A 27896-nucleotide genomic window follows, 5' to 3' on the forward strand; every position below is an offset into this window, starting at 1 on the left:
ATTGTCTCCTGAGTGATGAATATTAACTAATAATTACATTGCTTTTGGCACACTCATAAAGTGAGGGAATGTGTCAGAAAAGAGGCATGTAGAATAGATTGTTCAAGTGGAAAAGAATGTATAGAAAGCTTTAACAGGCATATTCAAGCTTAGAACCCCAAGCTTTTATATAAAAAACCCCCAGACAGCAGTACATAAATTACTGAAGGAAATGTTTGATCCTACATTACTATAGGCCCCAAACTAATTGATGATTTAACAAATATACAGAAGTAAGGCAGGGCAATTAAAACAGTTGTTTAAATGGGTTTCTGCAGGCTGAGTGGCTGTTTTAATTGCTTCTGATCTGCCAGTCAGGGTCAGTCCACCCACGGGACAAGGTGAGGCAACTGTCTCAGTTGGCAGGATCCATAGAGGCAACAGACCCCAATGCCAACCTTTCTTCCTCCCCTTGTTAATGATGTAGATCTTTCCTTACCCCTTCTGACCTGGTGGGAGGTGCGTGGCATTCTGGGGTCTGCCTAAGGTGCCAAAATGTCTTGGGCCAGCCCTGCTGCAAGTCTACAAGCACAGTTGCTCAGGCAATAAGCAGGAAAATACTCCTCTGGAAGTTAAAGGAGAAGGTGTCCCAGAAGGTTGGATGTGGGTGGCGCTGTGGGTTAAACCACAGAGCCTAGGACATGCCGATCAGAAGGTAGGCAGTTTGAATCTCCGCGACGGGGTGAGCTCCTGTTGCTTGGTCCCTGCTCCTGCCAACCTAGCAGTTCGAAACCACAAAGTGCAAGTAGATAAATAGGGACTGCTCCAGCGGGAAGGTAAACAGCATTTTTGTGTGCTGCTCTGGTTCGCCAGAAGCGGCTTAGTCATGCTGGCGACATGACCCAGAAGCTGTACGCTGGCTCCCTTGGCCAATAAAGATGAGCGCCGCAACCCCAGAGTCGGCCACAACTAGACCTAATGGTCAGGGGTCCCTCTACCCTCTACTAGGCCATTATGCCATGTTGAACATTCCTTGTTGGGTCAGATGGTGCATCCTGCATGTTGTTAAGCCCACTTGGTGGAATTCAGTGCTACACTAATTTGATTGTTCCATCTGCAGAAGCATTTCTGTTCTCCTCTCTCTGTATACCATTCCAGGGTTTTTCCCAACACTCCAGAGCAGATTTGGGGGAGATGCGAGCATCCTACCAACGCTTAAGAATGAGCATATCAAAGTATGACCTCTTGCTCATTTAAACATGTTGCTGAAGAGAAGAAATAGAAGAGGTTTTAAAATATATTTCTTACAAAAATGACATATTAGGAAGGTAAATAATATCTTGTTTCAAATATTCCCTTTTTAGATATAAGAGAATATTTGGAACACGATATTATTTATCTTCCTTTATTATAAGAGAGTTGCTCTAATGGATAAGTCTGAGTTCTTAGGGTTTTGCTGTAAAGAATACTAGTCAGCCTACATGAACAACATACTGTAATATAGATGTATGGGTAGATATATTTCCTGAAGGGATAATTATGCTAGTTGACAGGGGTTTTTTTTGTAATATACTGTGTTATTAGTAATATAGCATCTTGGAAGTTTTGTAAAGGACAATATAATAACATAGCATCAGATTTATCTAGCCATTTAAAACGCGCTTTCCAACTGCTGTGTCTTTTCAATGGCCATTCTGATGTATCTTCATTTCATTAGAATTTATCACTGTGTGTTTTGAGGCCATGAAACTGGAATGGTAAGTGAGCTTTGATCAGGAGAACAGCTGTCACCCAAAATATATGGCTGTTAAGACACAGTTGATTCTTGAGAGTGATATATTTCAGGGACTTTAAAAAGTGATGAGTTACTAGTAGGTACGTGATAATTAATGAATGACACTCCTTTACTAATAAATCAGTCATTGTTAGCAGAACTGTTGCAACCGATTTCTGTCGGACTTACTTCTAAGTATGTCTTCTAAGTAAGTATATCAGCCAGGCTCTTGTGTGTGTACAGCACTTTGAGAACCACCATGGTGGAGTGACCTGGTTGGGGTGAAGGGTGGCCATAGATTCACAAGCAGGTCTGAATTCCTCCCAAGTTTTCTGTGTTTGTTTCTTTATATATATAAAAACTACAGAACTATATGTGCAGCAGCAGAGAATTGGTGGTGGATTTGCTTTTCCCGTACTGAGTGTTGGAGGTGACACAGAACAAAGATTTACTGTCAGTAAGAAGCCAGATTCAATAGATAGATCCTGACCAGACTTCATTCTTTTTATTATCTTTTAGCCTAGAGAGCCTGCATATCTCCTTTAAAGTTCCAAAGCAGTGAAAGAAGATGCAGTGGCTATGCCTTCACCTAATCTTTCACTGACCCCTGTAACCACTCTTCTTTCTTATGTGATTTGCGTAGAAAACGGAACTTTTGCTCGCTCTGTCAGACAGGAATAGAAGGGGGTGAGGCAACTGCATCTTTTCTTAATATTTCAAACTGGTAAAGAGACAAACAGTATCTGCAGATGGATGGCTGCTGGCAATGCTGCTAAATCTAAATTATATGTTCTCTTGGCTAATTCGCACTACAGTGTTGGTAAGAGGATGTTGGATTTAGACTGGGATAGGCAAAACTGTCTAATTCTGGCTTGTGCCATTTTCACACGTTCTTATCCACAATTCCATTACCCTATTACAAAACGTTCTCTGAAAATACATATTTAAATGTATGCATTTAAAATGTGTAAATTTATTCTGAATGTGCATATATATATATATATATGTGTATATATATATATATATATATATATATATATATATATGCATTTAAACTGTGGACATCTGCTTTGCAACATTTGGAGAAGAGTAAAAGCTTATGAAGAGCTAAGTTCCAATCTGCACATTATTTAAAAATCAGGTCTCCCCCCCCCCTGCCTGAGGGCTTCCCATAGGCATCCTTTTAGCTTATTGACAAAAAGTCATTAAAGGATAGGACACAACACTAAGTTATTGAACAAAACCAAATACCAGAAGTTGGCAATAAATGTGAAAACCCACAGCAGAAACTTACCATAAAAAGCAGTACAATGATAGGACATTTGCCCGGCTTTTCTCCCAGTGTAACCTGGGAACAAAAAGCAAGTCTTAAGGAATGATTCTTAACTGTACTGGTGCCATCTCCAGGGGGCCCTGGGGGCCCAGGGACCCACAGAATTTGGGTCGGGGCATCCACCTCCACTGTGGGGCCTTTGATGGGGCTCGCTGCAGTCGCGGATGTGCTTCCATGCTCTGCTGCCCCCACTGCTGCCCCCATGGAAGCACGAAAGTGGCGTTGGAGAATGGCAGCAGAACACACAATGTGATGTGACATCATGATGTCATGTCACTCATGCGCACTGCTGGGCACCCACAGTTTGGGGCTGAAGTTGGCACCTCTGCTTAACTAGATAGATCCAATACCTTGATTATATCAATTCTGGAACATTTAAAAACAATCTCAAAAGGCATGTAAGGAAGTAACGATTGGTTTCTTCAACAGGTGTCTGTAATGCATTGGATTAGAGATGGCAAACCTGTGGTCCTTTAGGTGATGTTGGACTACAACTTCCATCATCCTTAATCACTGTCCATGCTTACTGGGGCTGATAGGCATCTAATGGCACCTGTCAGTTCAGAAATCATTCATCCCTTCACCAGATGAATGCTTCCTATATTAACAATTTATTGGAACCCTTCTTATAGTTCAGTGAAGGATGGATAGTACAAGTCTGTGTGCCACAGAACTTAATGCAAATATGTAAGTGCAAATATATAATTGTCCTTGCAACCCATCCCTTCATCTGGCATAGAGATCATGATCTATTTTTACTTGCAGAGAGAAACTAGAAAAGGGAAAGATTATCCAGCAGCCAAAAGTGAAGTCATGAGCTCTGGTCATTCTTGTATTCTTTAGGCTGCTGGCCAGCAAATGAAGGGAAAAATGAGAACGGGAGTTATGCATACAAATTTCATTACTGATATTTGCTATTTATTAAGCAGTCTGTGGTCTTGCACTGCTTGCAACTCCCCTGCTTTCTTTCTAACTTCTGTTCTGAGATTTTTCAATAGCCTCCAAATAGAGGCAAAGTAGTCTTTATGCTTAATTTCCAAGGTTTAATTTCCAACATTGCCATTTTTTTTGCCAGTGAAAAGAAAAATATATATTCCAGTTCCCTCACCACAAGCCCATGCTGGATCTCAGATGTGATCTGCAAGTAATTTCTGTTTATAATATTTTGCTGAAGGCTCTTAGAGGTGCAGCTGCCATGTGGTTGGCAGTGCCACCAGGAAGGCTCAGGTTGAGAAGCAGAAGCCCTAGCAATATAAACTGTAATATAAAACTTAAGTTGTCTAGGGAATCTCCAACAGTACTACACTGTTAGATTTAAATATTTAATATAATAAAATCATGAGCCCAGGCAAGTGGTATGCGTGATTGCTACTATGGGGAAATGACTGCATGGCTTATTGTGGATGGATGCAGAAACAAGGGTACTGTAAACCTTTTCTAGAATCCTAAAGTGAAAGAAAAGGTCTAAATAAAGCTATTGCCTTCCATTTTTAAGTCAACCCAGCCCCACTCCAGCGTTGCTAGAAACCTCAATATAATTATTACCATTGGGCTATATTATCCCATGCATCGGATATACTATTCCATGATAGATGACCACTTGATTCAGCCAAGATCCCTGATTAGGTGTCAAGAGCCTATGCACATCAGTTTGTACTTATGTAGGGGCTATACTGACAAGGTCAATTGAACTCTATGTGGAATAACTTTTGAAAACCAACTGAAAAATTCAGTTTGCTGAAAGTGATGTGGTCAGGCTTTTGATTGGTTCTGGGTGTAAAGAGCATTGTTGAAGCAACTGCACCAGTTCCTTATTTGTTTCTGGGACCAAATTAAGCATTGGTTGTGACCTCTCAAGCGTTATCTGGCTTGGGAGCAGAATAGCTCAAGGGCTGCCTGGTCCAGTAGCAACCTGCCATATATAAAGATCCTCAGCATGATCATAACATGAATTTGTCTGTACTGGAACAAATGAGGGGGCCTTTTCTTACCTGTGGTTCTGGAACTCCCTACCCAGAGAAGCCTTCCTTGCCCCTTCCATTATTGCTATCCAGCACAGCATAAAGCTCGCCTTCTTCAGGAAACTTTTTGGTGTTTAGAGATTGGATTTAAATGCTTAGTTTTGATTGTCTGACTCTCCAGAGTGTGTTTTATGAGATTATATAATTTCCTTTATAGCTCTATATTTTTTAAAGAGCTGCTTGTTTTTAATTTCTGTCTGTTGGATTGTTATTCCGCTCCTTTTGCTTTGTAGCTTTCGGTCATTTGAATGCATATTTTCTGTAAGGTGACTTGGACTTTGTAAAGAAAATGCAGGAGATAAATGGCTTAAATAATAAATTAATAAATCATATCAATTCAGGCAGATCTAGCAGGTACAATCCTGATGACCCAGCAGACTCGCCCTCCAACACCGGTGCTACATGCCATGTAATCAAATAAAAGGTATAGGTTAGGAGCACAACTTTTGTAGCAAAACATAACCTTCATAATCTAGAAGCAAGTAATAGTCAGTACATTGCTGGAATTGCAAATAATACAAAAGAACATTATCTTGCGTTGTCTGAATCTTCTTTTCCAAAGCGAGGCTATGACTTCTCTTAAGGGGAATTGGGTGAGGAAGGTTTGTTATCAGGAATTATTGGCTTTCTGTATAACGGCTGTTCTCCTGCAAGTATGCTAGGTGATTATGATACCCAGCAGTCAATTACACTTTCTTCTCTGTTTCAGGACCTGTAATGGCTCTGCAAATCTGTCCCGTGATTACTTCATAGGTGTCCATTGTCTGCACCCTAGTAGATAGCACCATTGCCACAAAATATTTTGGAGCAAGAAGGTGAGCAGATTTCCTCACATTATCCACCCAGACTCATGATGGTAACCATAATAGTTAGCATCTGCCTAGTCCCAAAGCATCTACCTACTACCAAACTACATATTTTTGCCCAAGACTGCTGCTGGCTTGTGATGTTGGGCTTTTGTCTCTGAGAGAGTTTGGTGCTTATGAATGAGCTTCCTGGGGCATTGATGCTGATCTCCTGGTAGCAGGGCATAAGTCCTGCCCCTGACATAATTTGCTGCCAAGTCACCAAGAGCAATTTCACAGTGTTTGTGCTTTGCTCACTAAATCTTTGGGGATATTTCTGGGGGCTTTATCTATGCCTCTCCCAGTGAGAATTGTTATCATTGCAATGTCAATTCAATTTTTCTTCGGATACTTCTATCAGGGCATGTTTCAACATACTCACCACTTGCCACAGAATAGTTATTATCTGGAGAAGTTCTCATGGTTATTGTGTGAACTGAAGATTTATAAGTAATAATTTCCAAATAATTTTCAAAGGACAGACTATAAATACACTTATTTTATGGTATTCAGAACTCCTTAAACAATCATAATTTATTGGAACAAATAATGGCTAAAATCCATACATTATAACTACATCCCAAGCAGGGCAGAAATTGTGTTTATATGTTGATCTTTTACCTGAGCAATTTTATTAATTCAGAAATGTAAATGTACTATAAAATATTAATGGAGCACTACATTATGCCAACAATTAAAATGTCAAATTAAATATAGCTGATGTAGTTTCCATGAGTCTATTGATGATATATGATCCTTCTGTTAGGTTAAACAATCTTGCTTGCAATCAAATTTTAACACACAGTCTTAGCTTTGAAATACCATAAGTAGTAATCTTGTTTCTGTGTTATAAGGTAGATCACTCCACTGTTGCTTGTTCCCATTGCCTGCCTAAAATGTGAATAACCTTCAGATTTACCTAAAGGGGAGAAAAACAGCAACCATCATCTCCTATCTTTAACCTCAGAGGAAGCTCCTTTCTTTATGTTCTGTCAGAGGAAATGGTTTGGAAGGGTAATTAATAATAAATGAATTTAACATTCATTTGGAAGGAGGCAGGCTTTGGGTGTGTGTTGTGCATACAACACTCTTGAGGTGAAAAGAATTATATTTGATTTAATTCATTTATGGCTTGGCCTGTACATGTAGGAGAATGAGATGTGGGAGTCCAGAGATGGGCAGAATAGATTGTGTCATTTCTGACTGTGGTTCAAAAGGAATGTTATCCATATAAAATAAAATGCTCTGAAATCAGAAAACTAGTAGAACAGAGACTGGGCTGGGCTGGAATGTTTCTTCTGATGTATCTTTTGTTACTTACAGGAAGTATGATTTATGAGCAGTCAAAAAAGAACAGTAAAAATTGGTACCTGCCTTTAGTGGTTGACTTTAGGAAGACTGTACTACCTCATTCTGCTGGCTGCATAGACCTGATCTCATATGAAGGCATAAACAGACAACAAAAAGTGGTCTAAGATTTGCAACCTGAGATACTAGCCATACACATTTTCATATTTGATGTCCCTGGAGTAAAAAATGTTCAGGCTTTAAGTTTAAATATACTTCCTGAGTTTTAGACAGCATGAGACAGGGCAACTATGTACTCACATGTGCACTCAAAGTACACACTCAAGGCAACTGGAGAACTTCATTTAATTCTCTGTGTATCTACCTATCTTTAAGTTTATCCATCCTTCAACCCTTGGAAAGCTGTGGCCACACTGGCAAGACTGATGGATGTTGGAGTTCAACAATATCTGGAGGGCCACAGCTTTCCAAATGTTGAAGGATGGATAGACTTAAAGATTGGTAGATACACACTGATTTCTTACACAGGCAAGGGAGTTTTCTATTATTTTTTATGTGCTGTATTTCTCATTACAATTAAAGAGTATCTTGCCATTACTGAGATGGAATGTGGACCACATCTATTTTGTGAGGTTGCTGCCTACGAATATTTGCTAATAGTTGTAATTTTCAGTGGATAGTGAGGAGCTGACAATTTCTTTTTCCCATTGTCAGTGAATTCATACTAGTGCACACTGTGCTTCAGACAAAGCCCCCCCCCCCAAGTGTTTGGACACAGACCATCTGTTTTATACATGTTGGGTGGAGAATGAACTTCAATATTAATACTTTTGCCTGGTGCATTTTGATATGTGAGTAATGTGCTCTTGTGCAATATCAAGGCTTGAGGCAAAATGCCTTCATTTGTAAAGATGTTCTGGGTCTCCGTTGCAAGAGGTTAATTTGCAGCAGAATTTTGTGGGAAGAATGATAGAACTGAACTAATTATTTTACTATTTTACACATTGCACTTGGGTTACAGATAAGTGCTAATTTGAATTATTACTTCAAATGAGGTGTGTGCATATTCAGTAGAAGTATTTAAATATACTAGTGTATATATAGGAAAGTAATATGAAAATATAAAACAGATGTTTTATCTAGTCAGAATTTCCACTCTTTCACTCCTCTCAGTTCATTATAGGGCTTCCTGATTTATCTTTCAATTAATTCTTTCAAGATAATTCTCATACTCATAATTGCTATACCTGAGTATAAACTATGTGCAGTGCTAGATGTGATGTTCACACCTGTGTCTTGCTGTGTCTGCATCTTTAAAATGAACAGATATGGTGATATGGAAAGGATCAGGTCACTACTAAGGTATATTTAAAGGGACCTCTACCCCCCCAATGCCGCAATACATCTTTGCAGCATTCACATTATATATTGTGTACATGCATTTTGTGCTCATATATGTATAAAGTAAACATAAAGTACCAGACTTGCCTATGCATGGCTGGAAGGCTGGCATTTTCACTGAGTGGAGTTACTGGAAGATTGTCTTGGGAGATAGAACAGATTCCCCCCACCCCACCCCACCCTGACCCCATTAAAACATTTGTCTAAATGTCTTGAAACTGATACCATAAATAGTACTGGAGTTTTTAAAATGCCATAGGTGGTTTTTCTTCTTGGGCATGGAATTTCAGCATCTGAAAGAATGTCAGCATCTGATTGAACCATATTGTACAATGCTAAAAAGCAACTTCAGAGCTGGAGGTTTAGCTCGGTAAATTCAGGTGGAACTTATCTTGCTGTATTCAGCCACACAAAGGCAGGGAGCAGCTCACAAAAGGGCTGTGTTATGCCATTTCTTTGTTAGGTGCCTTCCAACGTCATCGTACGTGACATTCTGTCATTTAAGATGAATTAAAAATAGAATGTGATAGAATGGTGCAAATAAAAAATAGCAGCCAGGAAAGCACAGAAATAAGATCATAGGCAAACAAACTAACTGGTTTGTCCCTCCTAGATACACTTTTAAAAACCTACTGTTTTTTTATTTGCTGTCTTAGTTCAGAAAGGACAAATATGAAAGTGAGATCATGCAAAAGCAGAAAAATTCACATGAAGCTAAGCAGAAACCTGAATTATGGATTAATTGTGTGTGCAGAACAGTGGCAGAATAATCTGAAATGTCATATTATCTGTACTTGTATCCAGAGTCTGAATTAAAGACTCATTGGGTTGGTTTAGTCATTTTTATTTATTTTATTTAGTAAAATTTATATACTGCTTGAGTGTAAAAAAAGAAACCCTGCTGAAAGTTTACAAAAAGATAAAATCCAAGGACAACTTAAAACAATATGTACTTTAAAGCATACAAAAATAAAATAAAATATTAAAACAAATTAAAAGTAACCTCAACTTTCTAAGCACCTTGGTAGACTTGTCTAAAAAAGAATGCTTTTAGCAGGCGCTGAAAAGAGTGCAGTGAAAGCTCCTGCTTGATATCAGTAGGCATGGAGTTTGAAAACATAGGTGCTGCCGTGCTAAAAGATACAAATTCATACAAATGTGGAACGGGTATGATGTGGCACCTGTGGTACTGCCAGCCTAATAAAACCATTACCAATCAGACACAGAATGAGCCTTGCATCCACAAACTTCTTCAGAGGTTTGTAAACAGAGATTAAACTATAGTTTAATAGGATGAAACAGGAAACTGTCAGTTGAATCAACCCTAGAAGTACTGAATTATGGCATGCAAGAGAAAGCAGAAGAGGAAGCCCACATACACAAGGTTTGTTCTCAGTTAATAAACCATTAGACTTATATTATGACAGGACCAGTGCATTAAATCTCTCAGGAACAAAAGTTGGCTCAGTAAAATTTACTGACTTTATGTTGCTTCTGCATTACTCTCTAAAAAGCTCTGCAAAAAACACCCTTTTAGGAAAGGACCTGTAACTGGGCTGTAAGGTACAAAAGGGTAAAGGACTCCTGGATGGCTAAGGCCAGTCAAAGGTGACTATGGGTGTGGCACTCATCTCGCTTTTCCGGCTGAGGGAGCCAGCGTTTGTTCGCAGACAGCTTTCTGGGTCCTGTGGCCAGCATGACTAAACCACTTCTGGTGCAACGGGACACCGTGATGAGTGCCAGAGCACACAGAAACACTGTTTACCTTCCCACCACAGCGGTACCTATTTATCTACTTGTGCTGGTATGCTTTTGAACTGCTAGGTTGGCAGGAACTAGGACAAAGCAACGGGAGCTCACCCCATCAAATGGATTTGAACTGCCAATCTTCCAGTCGGCAAACCCAAGAGGCTCAGTGGTTTAGACCACAGCGCCACCCCCATCCCTATAACCTGGGCTGTACATAATCAAGGCTAGCACTCTATTCAGTATATCACAGGCAGATATTGCAAACTAGTTCCATATATTTCACTTATATGTGCACAACTCTCTTAAATAGTTGACACAGGAGTCTACTGGGTTTGAAAACTTTTGGGATAGCTTTATAAGCAGATATGTAGAGAAAATAAATACTTGTTCTTTAAAATAGCTGTGGTTGTTGCCCAAACTCACATAGCTAAGATCAACATATTCTTAAAATAAAAGCCTCTTGTTGAAGTCAGCCACTTGTTTAATTTCAGTCCTTAACCTCTATCTCATCTATCTATCTATCTATCTATCTATCTATCTATCTATCCATATCTATCATCTCTCTATCTCTCTATCTCTCTATGTCTCTATCATCTCTCTATTATCTATCTATCTATCTCTGTGTTAAAATAAGCATATTATCTCCCTGTTTCTTGCCCAAATATTAGTAAAGTATTTTTACTATATCAGAAGTAAGATTCTAAGCTGGCAACCATGATCTATTACTACTAATTTTTATATGACTATAAAGTATGATCTAGCTTATAAGTCTAGACATTTCAATGAGGATTTAAATTTCCAATAATTCTTGAATGAGCAATGATCGATCTTAATCAAAGAGATTAATAAAGTATAATTGTAATGTTCAAATTTGTAAGTGATGAAACTTTTCTTAAAGTGGATCTAGGTTATGTAGAATATTTGACTCAACTGTACATTTATCAAGTGTCATTAAATATTTTAAAATGAGAATACACTGGAAAGAGAAAACCGAGACTGCTAATATAGACTCATGGCTTCATGGGAACAATATTTGGATCATTTAGCACCTTTTCTTAATTCTAGTAAAAAATAAATAAATGGCATTAGTCAAATATTCAAAGAACAAGCAATAGTTCAACCAGCAAGAACATGGGTTATTTTATGATAAATACTTTGCAATTGAATACATGACTATGATTCATTTTTAGCGTGTTTGAAAATGTTTCTATATGCATTAGCATCAGGACAAAGCAAGCCGGCATTGTTTTACATCATGCCCTCTAGAAAGTCTGGATAGGAACCAATAATACACTGCAGTGCATGGCAAATGAGATTTATCACACAAGTGCATCTGTCTAGGTGTATCAATAACTTCAGACATTGTTGGGTTGTAAATTCCAACATTATGTGAGGAGAGAAAAGGTTTGTGACAATGTTAGTAACTGGGATCAATATAATCAGCTAATGCAGAATGTCCTGGAAAAGTCCTGTACAGATCTATTTCTAGCCTATTTTGTGCCCAGGCTATGAAGAAATATATTTGCTGGATATTCTTCATCCTGCTGGATTGCAAGTTGTCCTTCTTCCTATGCTTCTTCCATACCTGCTTTGACCTTTTGAGCTCCTAAGGCCTCTACTTGTACAGACTTTCTTCCACCAATCTACACACACTTACACACATGCATACACAGAGAGAGAGCTTTTAGTCCCAGTCAACCCATGTTTTCTGTGTAACAGGGTTAACAGGGAACCTGTAATTCTGCAGGAAGAGCTTGGACCAATCATTGTTGCTTAGCCTAACCTACCTCAGAAAGTTGTTGAGAGGAGAGGAAAGCCCATGTATCCCACCTTGAGCACCTTGGAGGAAAGGTGGGATAAGAACATAATAATAATGTAGCACATTTTCAAAGTTTATCACATTAGAATGCAACAACAACAAACAAGAGTCATACATATATGAATGAAAAGCATTGTGCCATTATAACCAGAGATATTTTTTTTTGGGGGGGGGGTCCATCTGCGGCTGCCCTGAGCAGGGAAATGACTTTCAAGATCCCATCCAACTCATCAGCTAGCACGGATGGAGCCAGGAAAACGCACATGCTAAGAAGCAGGTTCTGATAAAATGAGAATGCAGATATTGCCTATGAAATATAATGCTTTTGCTATGTGGATAAACTTTTGCCTTTTCTACTTTTAAAAGAATCAAGAAATCATTTTTGGTTCAAGATCAGTGTTCGCCCTCCTCCTACTTCTCTTTTCAACCTGGTAATATTATTAATGTACCAAGTAAGAGAAACTGATACCAGTTTAATGAACTACATGAATACTTATGCTAGTCAGATGCTATATACTACAACAGGCAAGAAATAGTGCTACCTTAAAAGCAGTGACTTTAAGATAACCCCTACATTTAAATACAGTGGTACCTCGGGTTACATATGCTTCAGGTTACATATGCTTCAGGTTACACACTCCGCTAACCCAGAAATAGTGCTTCAGGTTAAGAACTTTGCTTCAGGATAAGAACAGAAATTGGGCTCTGGCGGTGCGGCGGCAGCAGGAGGCCCCATTAGCTAAAGTGGTGCTTCAGGTTAAGAACAGTTTCAGGTTAAGAATGGACCTTCAGAATGAATTAAGTACTTAACCCGAGGTACCACTGTAGTTGGAAAGGGTTGCTGTTACCGGTATTTCTTTTTTCATTTTTGACAGATTAAGTTCCTTTTGTCAATCTTGAAATAAATTTCCATGTTCCTATCATTCTTGTAAAAACCTATTTTTGTGAGTAATTTAGTTGAAATTATATTGCACTGTAATAGAAATTATTGACTTAATAAGAAATTAAGTACAATTCTGAGATCTGGAGAGAAAGCTTAAACAACAGTGAAGGCTCTACCTATGTTTTTCTAAAACACCACAATATTCAGGCATATCAATATTACTGCTGAGCCCAAACCACATGCCTAAGAAGCTGTGACATTTTGAAATATGAATGTGCTAGTGTCCCAGCCTCATAGCTGCAAGTTTATTGTTTTATACCTCTCTTTACAAACTTGCTTAGTTGTGGGTGTGAATTGTTTGTGGTCAAGCCTATTAAATATCTTCGTGGCCCATACCAGTAGAAATGAAAATTATGTATCTTTGCTAACCACACCAGAGATAAATGAAAAGCTAAAAAAAAAATGGGGTCAGTGCCACACTTTGCTGAATATGAAATTGTGGAGGTAACGACCATTCGGAATGTTATTTTGGAATTGACTGACAGAACATGCCTGCATGAAGGGTCTTAAGAACAGTATGTGCTCTTACCCCTGTCACTTCAGGACAGCTCAAGTCAAAGTGTGAGGCCATCAGTGAGATGCATGCTGGTATGTGATTTTATTTTGGCACATAGATGTTTATGGGGAAATGGAAAAGTACATCTAGCAGTTGACTGTGAATGACACTGTCAACCAGTAAAGCAACAGCTTGGTGAGGTGACTGTTATGAGGCCATGGAGACTAAGATGAGAAGCTATTTTTAATTATGTTGAATTAACAAGTAAGTTTCTGCTTTTTCTTTGCCCCCAAAATAAATGGAGTATCTATTTTGCTAGAAGTGACTAGTGAATGGTCTGTGACCACTTAATGGTTGAGTAGTATAGAAGCAAAGATCTGGTTATTGGTCTGTGTTAGCTGTTCTGCTCTTTTCTAAGAAGAAATAGTGGTATGCATGTATGTAGATTTATTACAAAGATAATTATTAAAAGTAATAGATTGTTTCCAAACTTCATCCTACTCAGACTAGATTCATTGGAACTTATGGACCTCAGTTACTTATATTCATTACTTTCATTGGGTCTAGAAGTAGCTTTGGATACAACCTTTAGAATTATAGAATTATGTAGCTACACAAATAAACAGCTTTAGTCTATTCTTTAAATGGAATTTACCAAAAGCTACAAATCCATTCTAAGGAAGTGTTAAGGATCTGTGATGGCAGTATCTCCATCAATAATAAAAAAGACAAATCTATCTCTCCTTTATTCAATGTGAAATGTCCTGGAAGGTTGATAATGCTTTTTACCCCAAAGTGTATTTGATGACTTACAAAATGAGTGTAAGAGTCATAGAAAAGAAAGAAAGAGGACAGATGGCTGAAAAGTGTAGTCCAAATCTAGTATTCTCCATCACTGAAAATCCACAGAACTGGTAAAACTGCAGAGTGGTTTTATAATTCATAATTCTAATAGAGGAACCCAGGCACCTTCAGACACTACATTGGTATATTGTGCAACTTCTGTTCCTCCAAGTAAGATCTTTTTAAAGGCTTATATATATGACAGCAACAATGACAAATGAGAATACTAATGCACAAGGTCCAATTATTTCATACTGATTTCTTGATAGAAACAATCAAGAGCTTTGTGATGCCTTAAAGACCAACAACTATGGCTGCAACCTTTCGAAGGGAAAAAGTCTACTTCACCAGGTGCATTACTGAGTAAAAATGTTCAGGATAAGAATATTGACCTGTTCAAGCCTTGCCCACCCTAACTAGGATAAAGCAGCCCTTTGCCTTGAAATTCTGTAGCTTTGGTTGTGGCTAGAAAGTAAATGTGTTATTTATGTATTAGCTATTATGCCTAGATATGACGAGTTCTGCAGCAGAGCTGATAATATGATGATGTGGTTTCTCTCCACTGCTGAAACAGAATAACTTTTAGTGTGCAAAAAAAAAAAAGACCTTTTAAAGAAAATCTAAACCGAAAAATAAGCATTTCAAATGGAATGTACTTGGGCTAATAACATTTGGGTTGGGTTAATAATATATGGAGTACTGTTCTATCAGAATGCCTCACATACCACCGGTGACTAATCAAGGGCATCTCTAAAAAAGAGACCTTTGATACAATATGGTCTCCATTTTTCCTCTTTTATTGAAGAAGAACAGGATATTTTAATGTCATCATCATCATCATCACAAGGGTGTCTGTGCAGGAGAAATATTCATTGAAAATTTTAGCTTTTCTTCCTTTTCTTTTCTTTTTAAGAAAGTAAACTACCTGTTTGTTAAGTCTGGCACCGGAGGTCCTTCTCTAAATATTCCTGCTGCTTTGTAGGCTTTCTTAATAATAATTACTTTTATTTATAAGCCACCACGTGACTGGGTTGCCCGGAGACCCACGTTTTAGACATTTTTTTTTTTAAAAAAGATTGCCCAGGATTTTAACTGCTTTTATATCTAATGCTTTTTGTATTTTTACTGTTGATATGATGATTGCTTTTGTTTGTGATGTTTTTGATCTGTTTTATATTTGTTTTATAGTTCTCTTTTGAAGGCTATCTTGAAAATCTAGATTAAGGGGGAAATTTTTTTTTTATTGGAATGTACTCTGTGTGTGTGTTTCCTACTTCTTTTCAGGCCAGAATTTTTAATCCTCGGAGTTCAGGATGGAAAAGTTTTGCTTTCCCCACAATGGCTGGAGCGTCTCATTGCCTGTCAATACACATATTTATTGTTTTGCTAAGTTAGTTCAATTTGCTCCAGGAAGCCACTTTGCTCTTTTGATTTCAGGCCACGACTTGACAGCACCCATCAAGTAACCCAGCTAATTACCAAGTTAAAGCATAGCCAGGAAATGTACTGCTCTTAATTATTGTTAAAATCCAAATAGTGTCCTCATGCTCAAAAAAGGATATGGATTCAGCAAATGCCTCTGCTAACAGAAGGGGAGGGCAGGAGATTTGGACCAATTTGCAATTCCCCCTGCAGCCCCTTCCATACTTCCTTGTGTAGGGTGCTCCAAACTGTCTGGAGCCAGTTTTCAGGAACTCCTGGTGGTTGCAGGGAGAGTGAAATCAGCTAGAGGTGCTTCTCCTCATCTTCCATTAGCGGAAGCGCCTGCTGAGTCAAAAGGGCACCAGGAGGTTTCTATTCAATTTATACAAAAGACATGGGGCACAGTCCTTGTTTCTTGGCCCCCATTCATACAGTCAGCTGGAGGTGGTATTGAAATCACATTGTGGAGGAACTTTGTGAGTACTTCCTCTCTACCATGGAGATAGCCCCCGTTATGATCTTTGTCATGTGTACTTTTTCTTCCCCGAAGAAGAAAAAGAAGAGCAGGCTCTCGTCTACTCTTGCTCACACAGAGGTCTCTGTCCATACTGTGGGAATATCATTAAAAGATATAAAGATATAAAAACTGATAATTGTATATGAGAAATGTAGAAAGGTATGGCTGTAGTGCCAAAGGCCGTAAAGTTAAAATGGACGTATGCAGGAAATGTGACAATAGACAATTCAGTCCGATGGAATAAATTGTAAAGTCTCCATATGTTAATATGGAGACTCTATACTTTCAAAAGACCAAGGGGACCACCACTGGTTCTTGGTGGATGATCCAAAACTAACAGCGGGGCTTGTGTTGATACAAGAAGCAAACGAGAAAATTATGGAGAGAACATGAAGAGGTGCATATGGAAAGATGGATGTGAGAAGACCTCAGAATTTTGTTGCTGCTATGTCAGGAACGTATTTGTGATTGGTTGAAATAATCTCTTCACATGAGTCAGGAGCTATGTTTCAAATATGTAACCAAAGTTCACATACGTTAGACGTACTTGTTTCATGTACGCACTGATTTCCTCATTTTACAGTTTACATTTCCTATTGCCAGTTTTTTAATCCCTTCCATCCCTCTGCTGTTTTTTGGGTTGGACATGGGCTGAATGTAAGTGACCCTATATTTCATTTCAGTCAAGGATGTGATGATAAATAGCACACTTTGTGCTGCATAGGTGCACGTGATGAATCATACAGATATCGCTAAAAGCCTTCAGCACTCTCCCTGGTACCTTTCTTAGCATCTGTGCAATGCCAGATATGTAGGAATGAATGGAACAACCTAATCATCTGAAATGTTTTTTGAAATGTGCTAGCAAGATGGATCCAGATGGATTTTACATCAGAGATCATATTTATCCATTCCTCTGCTACTTGGTGGTATTACCAGTGAGGTGATCTATTAATGTTACAAGGAGAAATTTTCGTGATGGGGGTCAGGTGGTTGAAAATGAATTTAGCTTATTTTTTTCCACTCCTCACTCTGTTCCAGCTAGTTGATTTTCTCGGCTCTCTGATTTTTTGCTGCACTGAGAAAAACCCTCTGAAAAGTGCAATTAAAGATTTTCTGAATCAGTGGCTGTTACTTACAAATACAAAAAATAATTTAAAAAGCCCCATACCAAAGTTTGATTTGAGATAATATTTCCCATCCCTTCTTATTTTCACAAAACTGCTTTAACCGTAGCTGTATTATAATAAGTCATCTCACTTATAGGCCAGATCATAAATTTGTTTCCAACATCTTTATGGCCTTCGAAAAAGCAGAGATGAATTGAGCACTGTGGGGCTGACTTAATTGGCTGAAACGCTTTTAAAATGTGATGTGGTGTGATTTAATCAGACTGTGGCACTAATGGAGTTAAGCACTCTGTCCACTAGGAAATGATATGATCTTTCAGAGTTCTAAGTGCCTGTTTATGGCTCTGTTGAAGGTGCTCTTTTATAACTCCTGTATTCTAACCCATTGCCTGGGGTTAGAGGGTTTTTATTTTATTTTTAAAAAGCAGTTATGTACTACAAAATGTAGAGTGCCTAGGTCCTTAAGCTGGACTTCATGAAATGTATTCTTTAAAAAAACCAATCAATTATGCAATAAATAAATAAATAAATAAATAAATCAGATGAACGTTCTAAAACATCTGATAGCAAATGGACAAATCTTCCCTTTCCTCAACAGCAGCACATCTGCACTCATGCCCACATTTCAGAACTATCTGTAAATAATCTCATTTTCTATTAAATCAGCATTAGCTTGACCAAATTACAGTGCTTGAACAGTACTAATGGAAAGCGCTTTAGGAATTCTCTGGCCTTATTTCACATTGAGAATATGAAAAAAGAACCCTGCATTTTCCTAAAATGGAAGTGCCTGTGGGTATCGTCCAGTGATGTCATATTGCACAACAAACTTCTGCTTGCACACACAGGATTTCCCCATCCTCTTCTCCCCCTGTAACCCCTCTCCCATGCCCCCAAATCTTCTCCAGACTGTTGAGGTACCCTCTGCAGCAAATTGAGGGGTGCAGGAGTAAAGAAAGGTAGAAGGAGAAGTTTAATCTCCACCCCAGTTGCCATCACCCTAGCCTTCAAATGCCTAAAACAACGAGTTTACCTCAATGGAAAACTCAAAACAAAATGGGAAACGTGCCACTCTATTTTACAGTTAGACAGTCCTCAGTGATTGCTTGTTGCTTCAGTAAGTCAATCTAGTTGAACCTGGATATAAAAATCCCTTGTAGTTGGTTTAAGAATCTCAGATTCCAAACCCAAGTCAATTATGTGGGGTTTTTGTGTGTGTGTGTGTGTGTGTGTGTGTGTGAAAGAGAGAGAGAGAGAGAAAGAGATACTTAAGGCATTCTAAATACCGCAAAATTCTGAGGGATAAAATAAAAGTACAATGTGATAACTGAAAGATGTCTGCTTCTTTTTGGCTTCCTAGTATGGTCACCAAATTCTGTTCCATCACGGTGAGATTGATGCCTTCAGGCAAGAGGAAAGCTAAGGGCCAATGGTATCAGATCAACCAGACTACAGAGTCTGCAATGTCAATGACATAGTTTGAATACCACCCTATTTCTTCAGCTATATTTCCAGTCTTCTGTTTTGCCAGGTACTGTATGTGCCTCAATTCCCAGATATGCTATAGATTATGTGGAATCAACAAATTTGTATGATTGGTTAATCTTTAAAGCCTGATGCTAACATTAGAACTACTACATACAGAATATGACTGTAGTGTGATATATGGATATATACAAAAAATAATAGGAATTCATATGATATACAAATATGCTAGTCGAGGAGCTCCTTATATGAGAAAATAGTATATACATGGCTCCATTTCATTTTCTTACTTTGACGACAAAAGCAAATTTAAGTCTTCATATATTGCAAATTGAAACGAACAGCTGCTCAGTTTCTTCATAAACTTTAATATGGTTGCTATAAAACCTAATTGTGATGTTTAATAAGTACCTTTACTGGTAAATTCTAATTAATCTGAGATAGAGGGAGGAAAAAAGAAGTCATTTTTTAAAAAACGGACTTCCTTTCCTATCCACTTCTAATCTGAATATAACCTAATGAGGCAAATTTAGTTCGATATTTAGCCTAGCCATTCTTCTCTGGTAGCTAAAGAAACAACAGTTGCTGGTTTTTTTTACAGCCATTATACATGTAGTATAGCATTGCTAAGGCTATTGATTTGGTCAATAACCATTTATTCACATCTAAACTAAGTATAATTGGATGGGCACAAGATAAACTGTAACACAGTAGTTACCTAGTTAGGCACAGGAAAAGCCGAGAATGAGAACAGAAGCTGGTCCCTTCCTGTCATAAATGTATTGTATCATGTACCATGTACCATGTACTTCCACTAAAGTGTTTCTGAGGATTTCAGTGAACCACTTAGTAGTAGTAGTAGTAGTAGTAGTAGTAGTAATAGTTTAACAAATCAAAGCTCATGTTTTAACAGTGTTTATTTTCTTTGTCTCTGGCATCATCATCAAAATCAGCATTGTATTATAAAATCATAGGTCCTAAGACAGACCATTAGTACATTTTTAAAGGAAATATGAGTACAGTGAACTAGCAGTTTATTATAAAATCGTGGGTCCCAGCTCCAAGTCTTGTTGGCTAGTTTGATAACCCAGTTCTGGTCAAAACTGGGCCAACCACGAGAGTCAGAAAGCAAACTAATCAAATGCAGAAACAAATACAAATATTCTTGACTTTTTTTCAACCTTTCCATGGCCCACTTGAAGGGAGCTCATGAACCACAATTTGAGCATCTGGCTGAGTCCATAGAAAGAGAGAGCTAATTAGTACATCCAGGTAGATTTTTTATTATTATTCTTTTCTCAGCCAATATACACATGCAGAAGATTCATTGCTGGGCCTACCATTAGGCAGTGTGAAGCAGCCACACCAGGCAGCAAATGCTAGGAGATAGGGAGCCAGCAGGGTTGGAAGTGGCTATTTTGGCACCAGGACCAACAACATGAAATGCATCCCATAGTCAACCATGTATGTAGTGACATAAAAAATTAACAACAGTTGTAATAACATGATAAAAAACCCAAACATATTTATTTTAATTACATTGTAACATTACATTATTACGTGCAATCGCATGTAAAGGAGAAACATTAAAAAAATCATAATTATTCTATCAGTAACTTTACACATTATATTTTTTCATGCAGTCCCTTACCAATAGTGTCACCTAATACATTATTAGAATGAATACATTTTATTTTTGTAAATAATATATATAGGTCTATTACAGTATGGAAACATTTAACATTAATCATGATTTGACACCCTCTTGAATCAGGTGCCCTGGGCACAGGACACCACCCTAGTTGCATCCCTTGGGAGTGGCAGGGAAGTGTTGGAAGACAGAGTTGTATGTTCCATGTGACCTGCCCTACACTCCACAAAGCTAGTTAGTGCCCTCAGTTACATGGGTCCTGGCTTCCATCTCAGAAGCAATGTCAGATGCTCCTACATGTGTGTAAAAAAGAAAGCTTTAATCAATGCTTCCAGTGATTTTGGTCAGACTAAGAGCACAGATAGCAAATGGTGCAACTAAGAGGTGAAGAATGATATCAGTGGGTCCAAAAAGAGACTAAAGTTGTGAAGTTGCCTCAACAACTGGTCATGTCCCTCCCATCAGCTTCAGACGGAAGACGTGGTACACTCAAAAGAGCTCTCTCTTTCCCCATGAGATTGGTGTGCTTGGAGGTGTGTGCTAGCTGTCCAGCCTCCCCCAGCTGTCCAGTCTCCCCTCCTGGCAGATTGACATCTTCCCCTGTTGCTAGGGAATCTTCTGCTCTGTGCAAGCAGCTTGACGGAGCCACTCATGCTTCCTCCCTTCCCTGGCTTCTAAATGCAACAGAGTAGGGGTAACATCCTTCCTCTCAGCCCACTCCCTGCCAGTGGAGTGCTCTGTGCTCTCTTCTGACTCATCTGACAGTAACAGTCCCTTCCAGCCCTAAACCAGTTGGAACTGAAGGACTCACAGCACTGTCCTGTCCCCAATGTTGAAATAAGGTTCAATTACCAGTCTGAGCAGCTCCTGTATGTAGAACTGGGCAAGTAATGGGAGGTTGGACAAGCACTCGTATCTGGTCCTTTGCCTCAAGCAATGAAATATATTGGGCTGGCTCCAGCAGACTCCTCTATGTAAGAGGACTGGATCACATCAGTCTGCTGGCAAGGATGCATATTGCCCTAGCGCTTTCTAGATGAAGGACTCAAATATTGTTTTCTGCTACTAGCTTTAATCAGATCAGTATGGTACATAAGCTATGCAAGGGTCACTGCTATAGCAGGCACATAGAATGTCTAAGCAAGCTGAGATGTGGATCCAACCTGGACTCTTGTTATAAAGGAGTGGAGTGGGGATGGCTTCATTGCAGATCTTCCCACCTCTCACCTTCATCTGACCAGTCCTTCCAGGATGATTCCTCAGGACTCATGACACATATGTTTCGAGTGCATCCCCAAACCCTTCCAACATACACGGATGGATTCAGTTAACTTGCCCTGCTAGCAGAAGTCAGGGCAAGGATAGTCACCTGCTCTATGGGGCTATTCCCTTCCTCTCTTCCCCCTGATCTCCTTAGTACTACATTGAATTCCACCAATAGAAAATTAGAACACCAGGGAAAATCTAGCCTAGACTGCTTCCCTGACAATGCTAGTTTTAAAGAAACAGCCCCTCGTCTGCAGTTTAAATGCTGTGGTAGGAACTACACAATGAGAATCTGCTGATTGTAAATAGAATATCATGCTCTTCTAAATGGATGGCAGGTCTATGTGGATATTTAAGAGAGGCATTATTTATATCTGACCTTGCATGCTTATCAATTAATGTCTTATTGATACTACAGCCAGAATTGATCCCTGCCTCCAGTTGCGGATTCTCTTGATGAAAGGAGGAAGAAAAACAAGCAGGTTTCAGTGTGTTGCTCTGCCCTCAGGAATAGTTTTCTTGAAATATCTGGCATGAAATACATTACTCTTAAACCCAGTAAAGATTTTGCTGTGATCTTTGTGAACTCAGAAAAGACCTTTCACTCTGCAAGGGATATTGGCTTGGAATATATTGGGTATGCAGAGCACTTTGCCAAAAATAGACTTACTTGTGCATCAAATTTTTACTTCTATGAAGTTTGGTAGTGGAATCAGACTTTCTGCTGGATGAGGCAAAGGTCTCAGTTGCACTCAGTTGGTGCAGGAGAATCAGAGTTGCTGGAGGGAAAGAGGCAGTCAGGCCTAGAGTAAGAAGGCAAATTGAGCAGCAGCAACCCTGAGTCACTACTGAGAGTTACAAGAACAGAGCTGGCCTGTTGCCCAGGCAAGAGTTAAAAGGTCACATAGAAGAATTTGCAGGTAGTTCAGAATCAGCAGTAGTCATTGAATGTATAAGGGGCTTCCCTTATACAACAATGTTTTAGGTTTTTTAAAAAACAAAACACATAAACAAATACTTGTTTAAATGTACATAGTAATCATAGGGAAAAATTGCAACTTTTAAAGATCTGAAAAGGAACTGATTTTTAATGCTCAAAAATGGGTGCACAGATTTTTGCCCTCTAGGGTCATATGTAGTGGTGGGTGTATGGTTGAAGACCCTCCAGGTGTCCCTATATTTGCCAGGGATGGTTCTGGATTTACAGAAGCCAGTTTCTGATTTGCTCCCAGAATGTTCTGCTTCTCATTAGGATGGACCTATGGAGAAATGTTGAAGGGTATGGAGTTATGTGAGCTCTGAGTCAAGGAGATAAGTAACTATACAACCTTTAGACATCTATATAAGGAAGTTTTTAAAAAATGTTTAATGTTTTGTTATGTTTTTATATGTGTTGGAAGCCACCCAGAGTGGTTGGGACAACCCAGTCAGATGGGTGGGGTATTATTATCATTATTTTCATTGGAGAAATGTTGGAGGGTATGTGGTTGAGGACTACATGTCAGTGGTTGTGGTCAGTGATGGTCAAGGCCATGAACACGCACATATTCAGCAAACACACATGCATTTCACTGGGATTACTGGTCTGCACAACCTTGTAATCATGATACTTGACAAATCACTGTCTGCACGCTACTAGAATCATAGAATCATAGAGTTGGAAGAGACCACAAGGGCCATCGAGTCCAACCCCCTGCCAAGCAGGAAACACCATCAGAGCACTCCTGACATATGGTTGTCAAGCCTCTGCTTAAAGACCTCCAAAGAAGGAGACTCCACCACACTCCTTGGCAGCAAATTCCACTGTTGAACAGCTCTTACTGTCAGGAAGTTCTTCCTAATGTTTAGGTGGAATCTTCTTTCTTGTAGTTTGGATCCATTGATCCGTGTCCGCTTCTCTGGAGCAGCAGAAAACAACCTTTCTCCCTCCTCTATGTGACATCCTTTTATATATTTGAACATGGCTATCATATCACCCCTTAACCTCCTCTTCTCCAGGCTAAACATGCCCAGCTCCCTTAGCCGTTCCTCATAAGGCATCGTTTCCAGGCCTTTGACCATTTTGGTTGCCCTCCTCTGGACACGTTCCAGTTTGTCAGTGTCCTTCTTGAACTGTGGTGCCCAGAACTGGACACAGTACTCCAGGTGAGGTCTGACCAGAGCAGAATACAGTGGCACTATTACTTCCCTTGATCTAGATGCTGTACTCCTATTGATGCAGCCCAGAATTGCATTGGCTTTTTTAGCTGCCGCGTCACACTGTTGGCTCATGTCAAGTTTGTGGTCAACCAAGACTCCTAGATCCTTTTCACATGTACTGCTCTCAAGCCAGGTGTCACCCATCTTGTATTTGTGCCTCTCATTTTTTTTGCCCAAGTGCAATACTTTACATTTCTCCCTGTTAAAATTCATCTTGTTTGTTTTGGCCCAGTCCTCTAATCTGTCAAGGTCGTTTTGAAGTGTGATCCTGTCCTCTGGGGTGTTAGCCACCCCTCCCAGTTTGGTGTCATCTGCAAATTTGATCAGGATGCCCTTGAGTCCATCATCCAAGTCGTTGATAAAGATGTTGAATAAGACCGGGCCCAAGACAGAACCCTGTGGCACCCCACTAGTCACTCTTCTCCAGGATGAAGAGGAACCATTGATGAGCACCCTTTGCGTTCGGTCAGTCAGCCAGTTACAAATCCACTGAGTGGTAGCATAGTCAAGACCGCATTTTACCAGCTTCTTTACAAGAATATCATGGGGCACCTTGTCAAATGCCTTGCTGAAATCAAGGTAGGCTACATCCACTGCGTTCCCTTCATCTACCAGGCTTGTAATTCTGTCAAAAAACGAGATCAGGTTAGTCTGACATGACTTATTTTTCAGAAATCCATGCTGACTATTGGTGATCACAGCATTCCTTTCTAGGTGCTCACAGACTGTTTGCTTAATGATCTGCTCCAGAATCTTCACTGGTATTGATGTCAGACTGACTGGGCGGTAATTATTTGGGTCCTCTCTTTTCCCCTTTTTGAAAATAGGGACAAATTTGCCCTCCTCCAGTCTGCCGGGACTTCGCCTGTTCTCCAGGAATTCTCAAAGATGACTGCCAGTGGTTCTGAGATCACATCTGCCAGTTCTTTTAATACTCTTGGATGCAGTTCATCTGGCCCTGGAGACTTGAATACATATAAACTAGCCAAGTATTCTTGTACTATCTCCTTAGTTATTCTGGGCTGTGTTTCCTTTGCTGAATCATTTGCTTCAAATTCTTCAGGTCTAATAGCAATCTTATCTAAAGTAGGATTGATGAGGCATAGAAGTTCTAACTTTTCCCATGGCTGTGACCCAGTAAAGAACACTGGCCTTGCTCAGTTAACAGCTGGGCAGCAGGAAAAGGAGTAGCTCTGTGGGGCTAGATGAGCTGCACAAAGATTGGCCAAGAGAGGCTAAAATATCCCTTTGCCTAATTATTATTATTTATAAAATTTATCTACCACACCTCATCCGCGGATCACGAAGTGGTTTACAATATAAAGACACAAAAATACACAGTAACCAACAAAAACAATTATGCCCCAAAGACCACGAATGATGTTCGGATGAGTTAGTGTTCCCTGGTGCTCTTTGGCCCCATGTTCAAGTCAAATAGTCATGCTGCTGACTGCAGGTATCACCTGACAGCTTGGTCTTTGTAAGCTTTTATTCAATGGCACCTTACCTCTTTGTTTCCAAACAACAATTCTTCATTTTCTTTCCAAGGGGGAAAAACACTTGCATGAAATGTGAGATTGTCATTGTATGAGTGAGTAGTAAGACTGGCCCAATTTATCATTTTTCCCTGTACGCATTAATGTCAACTTTTCCATACCATATTTGCATGGCAAGATATGAGAATGAAAAAGAACACCGTAAGTTACCATAGCATATGAAAACATTTTAAAAAACCAAATATTCATTCTGTTATTAGTTCTGCCACCATGAGGCATGTTCACTAAAAGTACTAATTAAGGAAGCAGGGGTGATTGAAGCATGAATGCCACTGTATTCTTCTAGGTTCAATATTCAACATGGATCTTTTTCCACTGGTACAATTGTCACAAGCTTTTCACATGTCTGATTCTGTCCAGGTCACTACGCATCAGGGGGTATAAATAATCAGTACCTGCTGTACAAGTTAGGTAGAAAAATAGTAGCTTAGATGCTCATCCAAGTGTAGATTTATGCCAGGATTTCGTTCCTCTTGATTGATGCATGTTTTGATAGGCATTCTGATGTGAATTAAAACGCACATTCTCTGACATAGCAAGCACAACTAGTCATGCATAACTCCATATACCTGTTGCACATGCATGGACAAAGCCTGATGGAAAGAAGCAAAACAGTTTTTTAAATTATAGCCGACATTTTCCAGAGTGTTCTATGCAATGTACCGGTATTTCCCTCATCCAGTTTTCCATGTGCTCAGTTATCACGGAAAAGCAGGACATTGGATTGAAAATGTTAGATAGCAATCAGCAGTTTTACATATACATACCAAAAGTTAACCACTATAGTTCAGAACCCCTCCCTCCTGCAGCAGAAAACATTTGTTTGAGGATCTTTTTGGCTGGTGAGGTAGAGGGAAAGGATATCCAACATATCAGGTTTTCAATGAATATTTGGCATAATTATTCTGTCTGAGACTTTAGCACTGAATGAGGGAGTAGAGGTCTTTCTTTCTTTCTCATATCTTGCCTTCCAAGGTGTGATATTTATAGGTACCATGCAGGTTGAACAACCTCAATGATTTTTTTGATGACACAGTCAACCTAGAACCATTTCAATATGAGCTTTGAATGTTAGCATGGTGATGTGAATAACACAGACAGAGTCTACAGAGAAAAGAAACTGACAATGCTTTACTGAGGGAAACTGAACAAGACAGTATAAAATATTAGCAGAAATAAACACTGGGGAGTTTGTCTTTCTTATAGGACTTGTTGAAAGCATGGAGTCAACAACATAGCCCATGAGAGTTCAAGTTACCTCAGCAAGGTTCATGTCACGCTGGCTGGTTGCTAGGCAACATCTTCATCTCCCTCTTCATTAGCTGACTGTCAATAGAATTAACCCTTAGATTATTAACAGAATGATCCCTGCTTTTGCTCTTGCAACACTGACTTAGGCAGTGTTAATGGCCCAGATTATAAATGTTTCCATAGATGTGAAACATCTCTGTGTTTATTCTGTTAGGTCCTTCAGCAGCTTTTAGATATTGTCCATTCCATTCTGCTTGGGTTGTCCCAAGTGATAGTGACCCATTGATTTAAATATGGTTTTATCTGCCCATGTTCAGAATGAAGTCATTGAGTTATATGAAGTCATATTCATCAATAGCTAGGAGCAATAATTTTACTACTACAACTTCCCTAAGAAGGTCAAATGACTAACTCTGCCCTTGTGGCATTCCAGAAAGGCTCCAAGAGCTTCCTATTTTGGATGACTTCCAGGGCTGACTGTGTGTGTATGGGCATCTCTGAATCACTAGTTTTGCTGCTGAAAGTATTCTGGTTTTGATTGTTCATTGTCTATCTTAACTACGTTGTTTTATTGCATTTTATGTAAGTTACCTTTAATAATCAATAGTGAGCAGTTGCTGTTGTTTTTTGTGATATGTATAATGCAATAAAACATTGCAGTTTTACCACAACATTATTGTGCTTCTATGCTTCTCTTGGCAGACATGAGGTGCTCATCTAGCTTTTAACTGCTCCTGCCTTTCACAGCCTTGCCTTTCTAACTGCAGACTGAGACAATATAGTTATGGCAACGATGTGGAACTCTTGGACACATAAGAACTACCCTCATACACAAGCTTTCTGTTGCCAAGCAACTCTACACAAGCCTTGACATTTATCTCTTGTTGAACAGAGCAACTTGTTTTTTT

General features: G+C 39.2%; 1 long non-coding RNA gene across 2 annotated transcripts in view; it reads left to right on the forward strand.

Annotated features, from left to right (window-relative positions):
* Positions 1 to 13851: 13851 nt before the first annotated feature.
* LOC308485786 overlaps positions 13852 to 27896 on the forward strand; it is an 83041-nt gene continuing 68996 nt past the window's right edge. For both annotated transcript variants that reach the window (XR_013990776.1, XR_013990777.1), the window contains exon 1: positions 13852 to 13932. This is a non-coding gene — a long non-coding RNA (uncharacterized lncRNA). The remainder of the gene's footprint in view (positions 13933 to 27896) is intronic.

This window comes from Podarcis pityusensis, assembly GCF_964106645.2.
Source record: "Podarcis pityusensis genome assembly, chromosome: 9".
NCBI lineage: Eukaryota > Metazoa > Chordata > Lepidosauria > Squamata > Lacertidae > Podarcis > Podarcis pityusensis.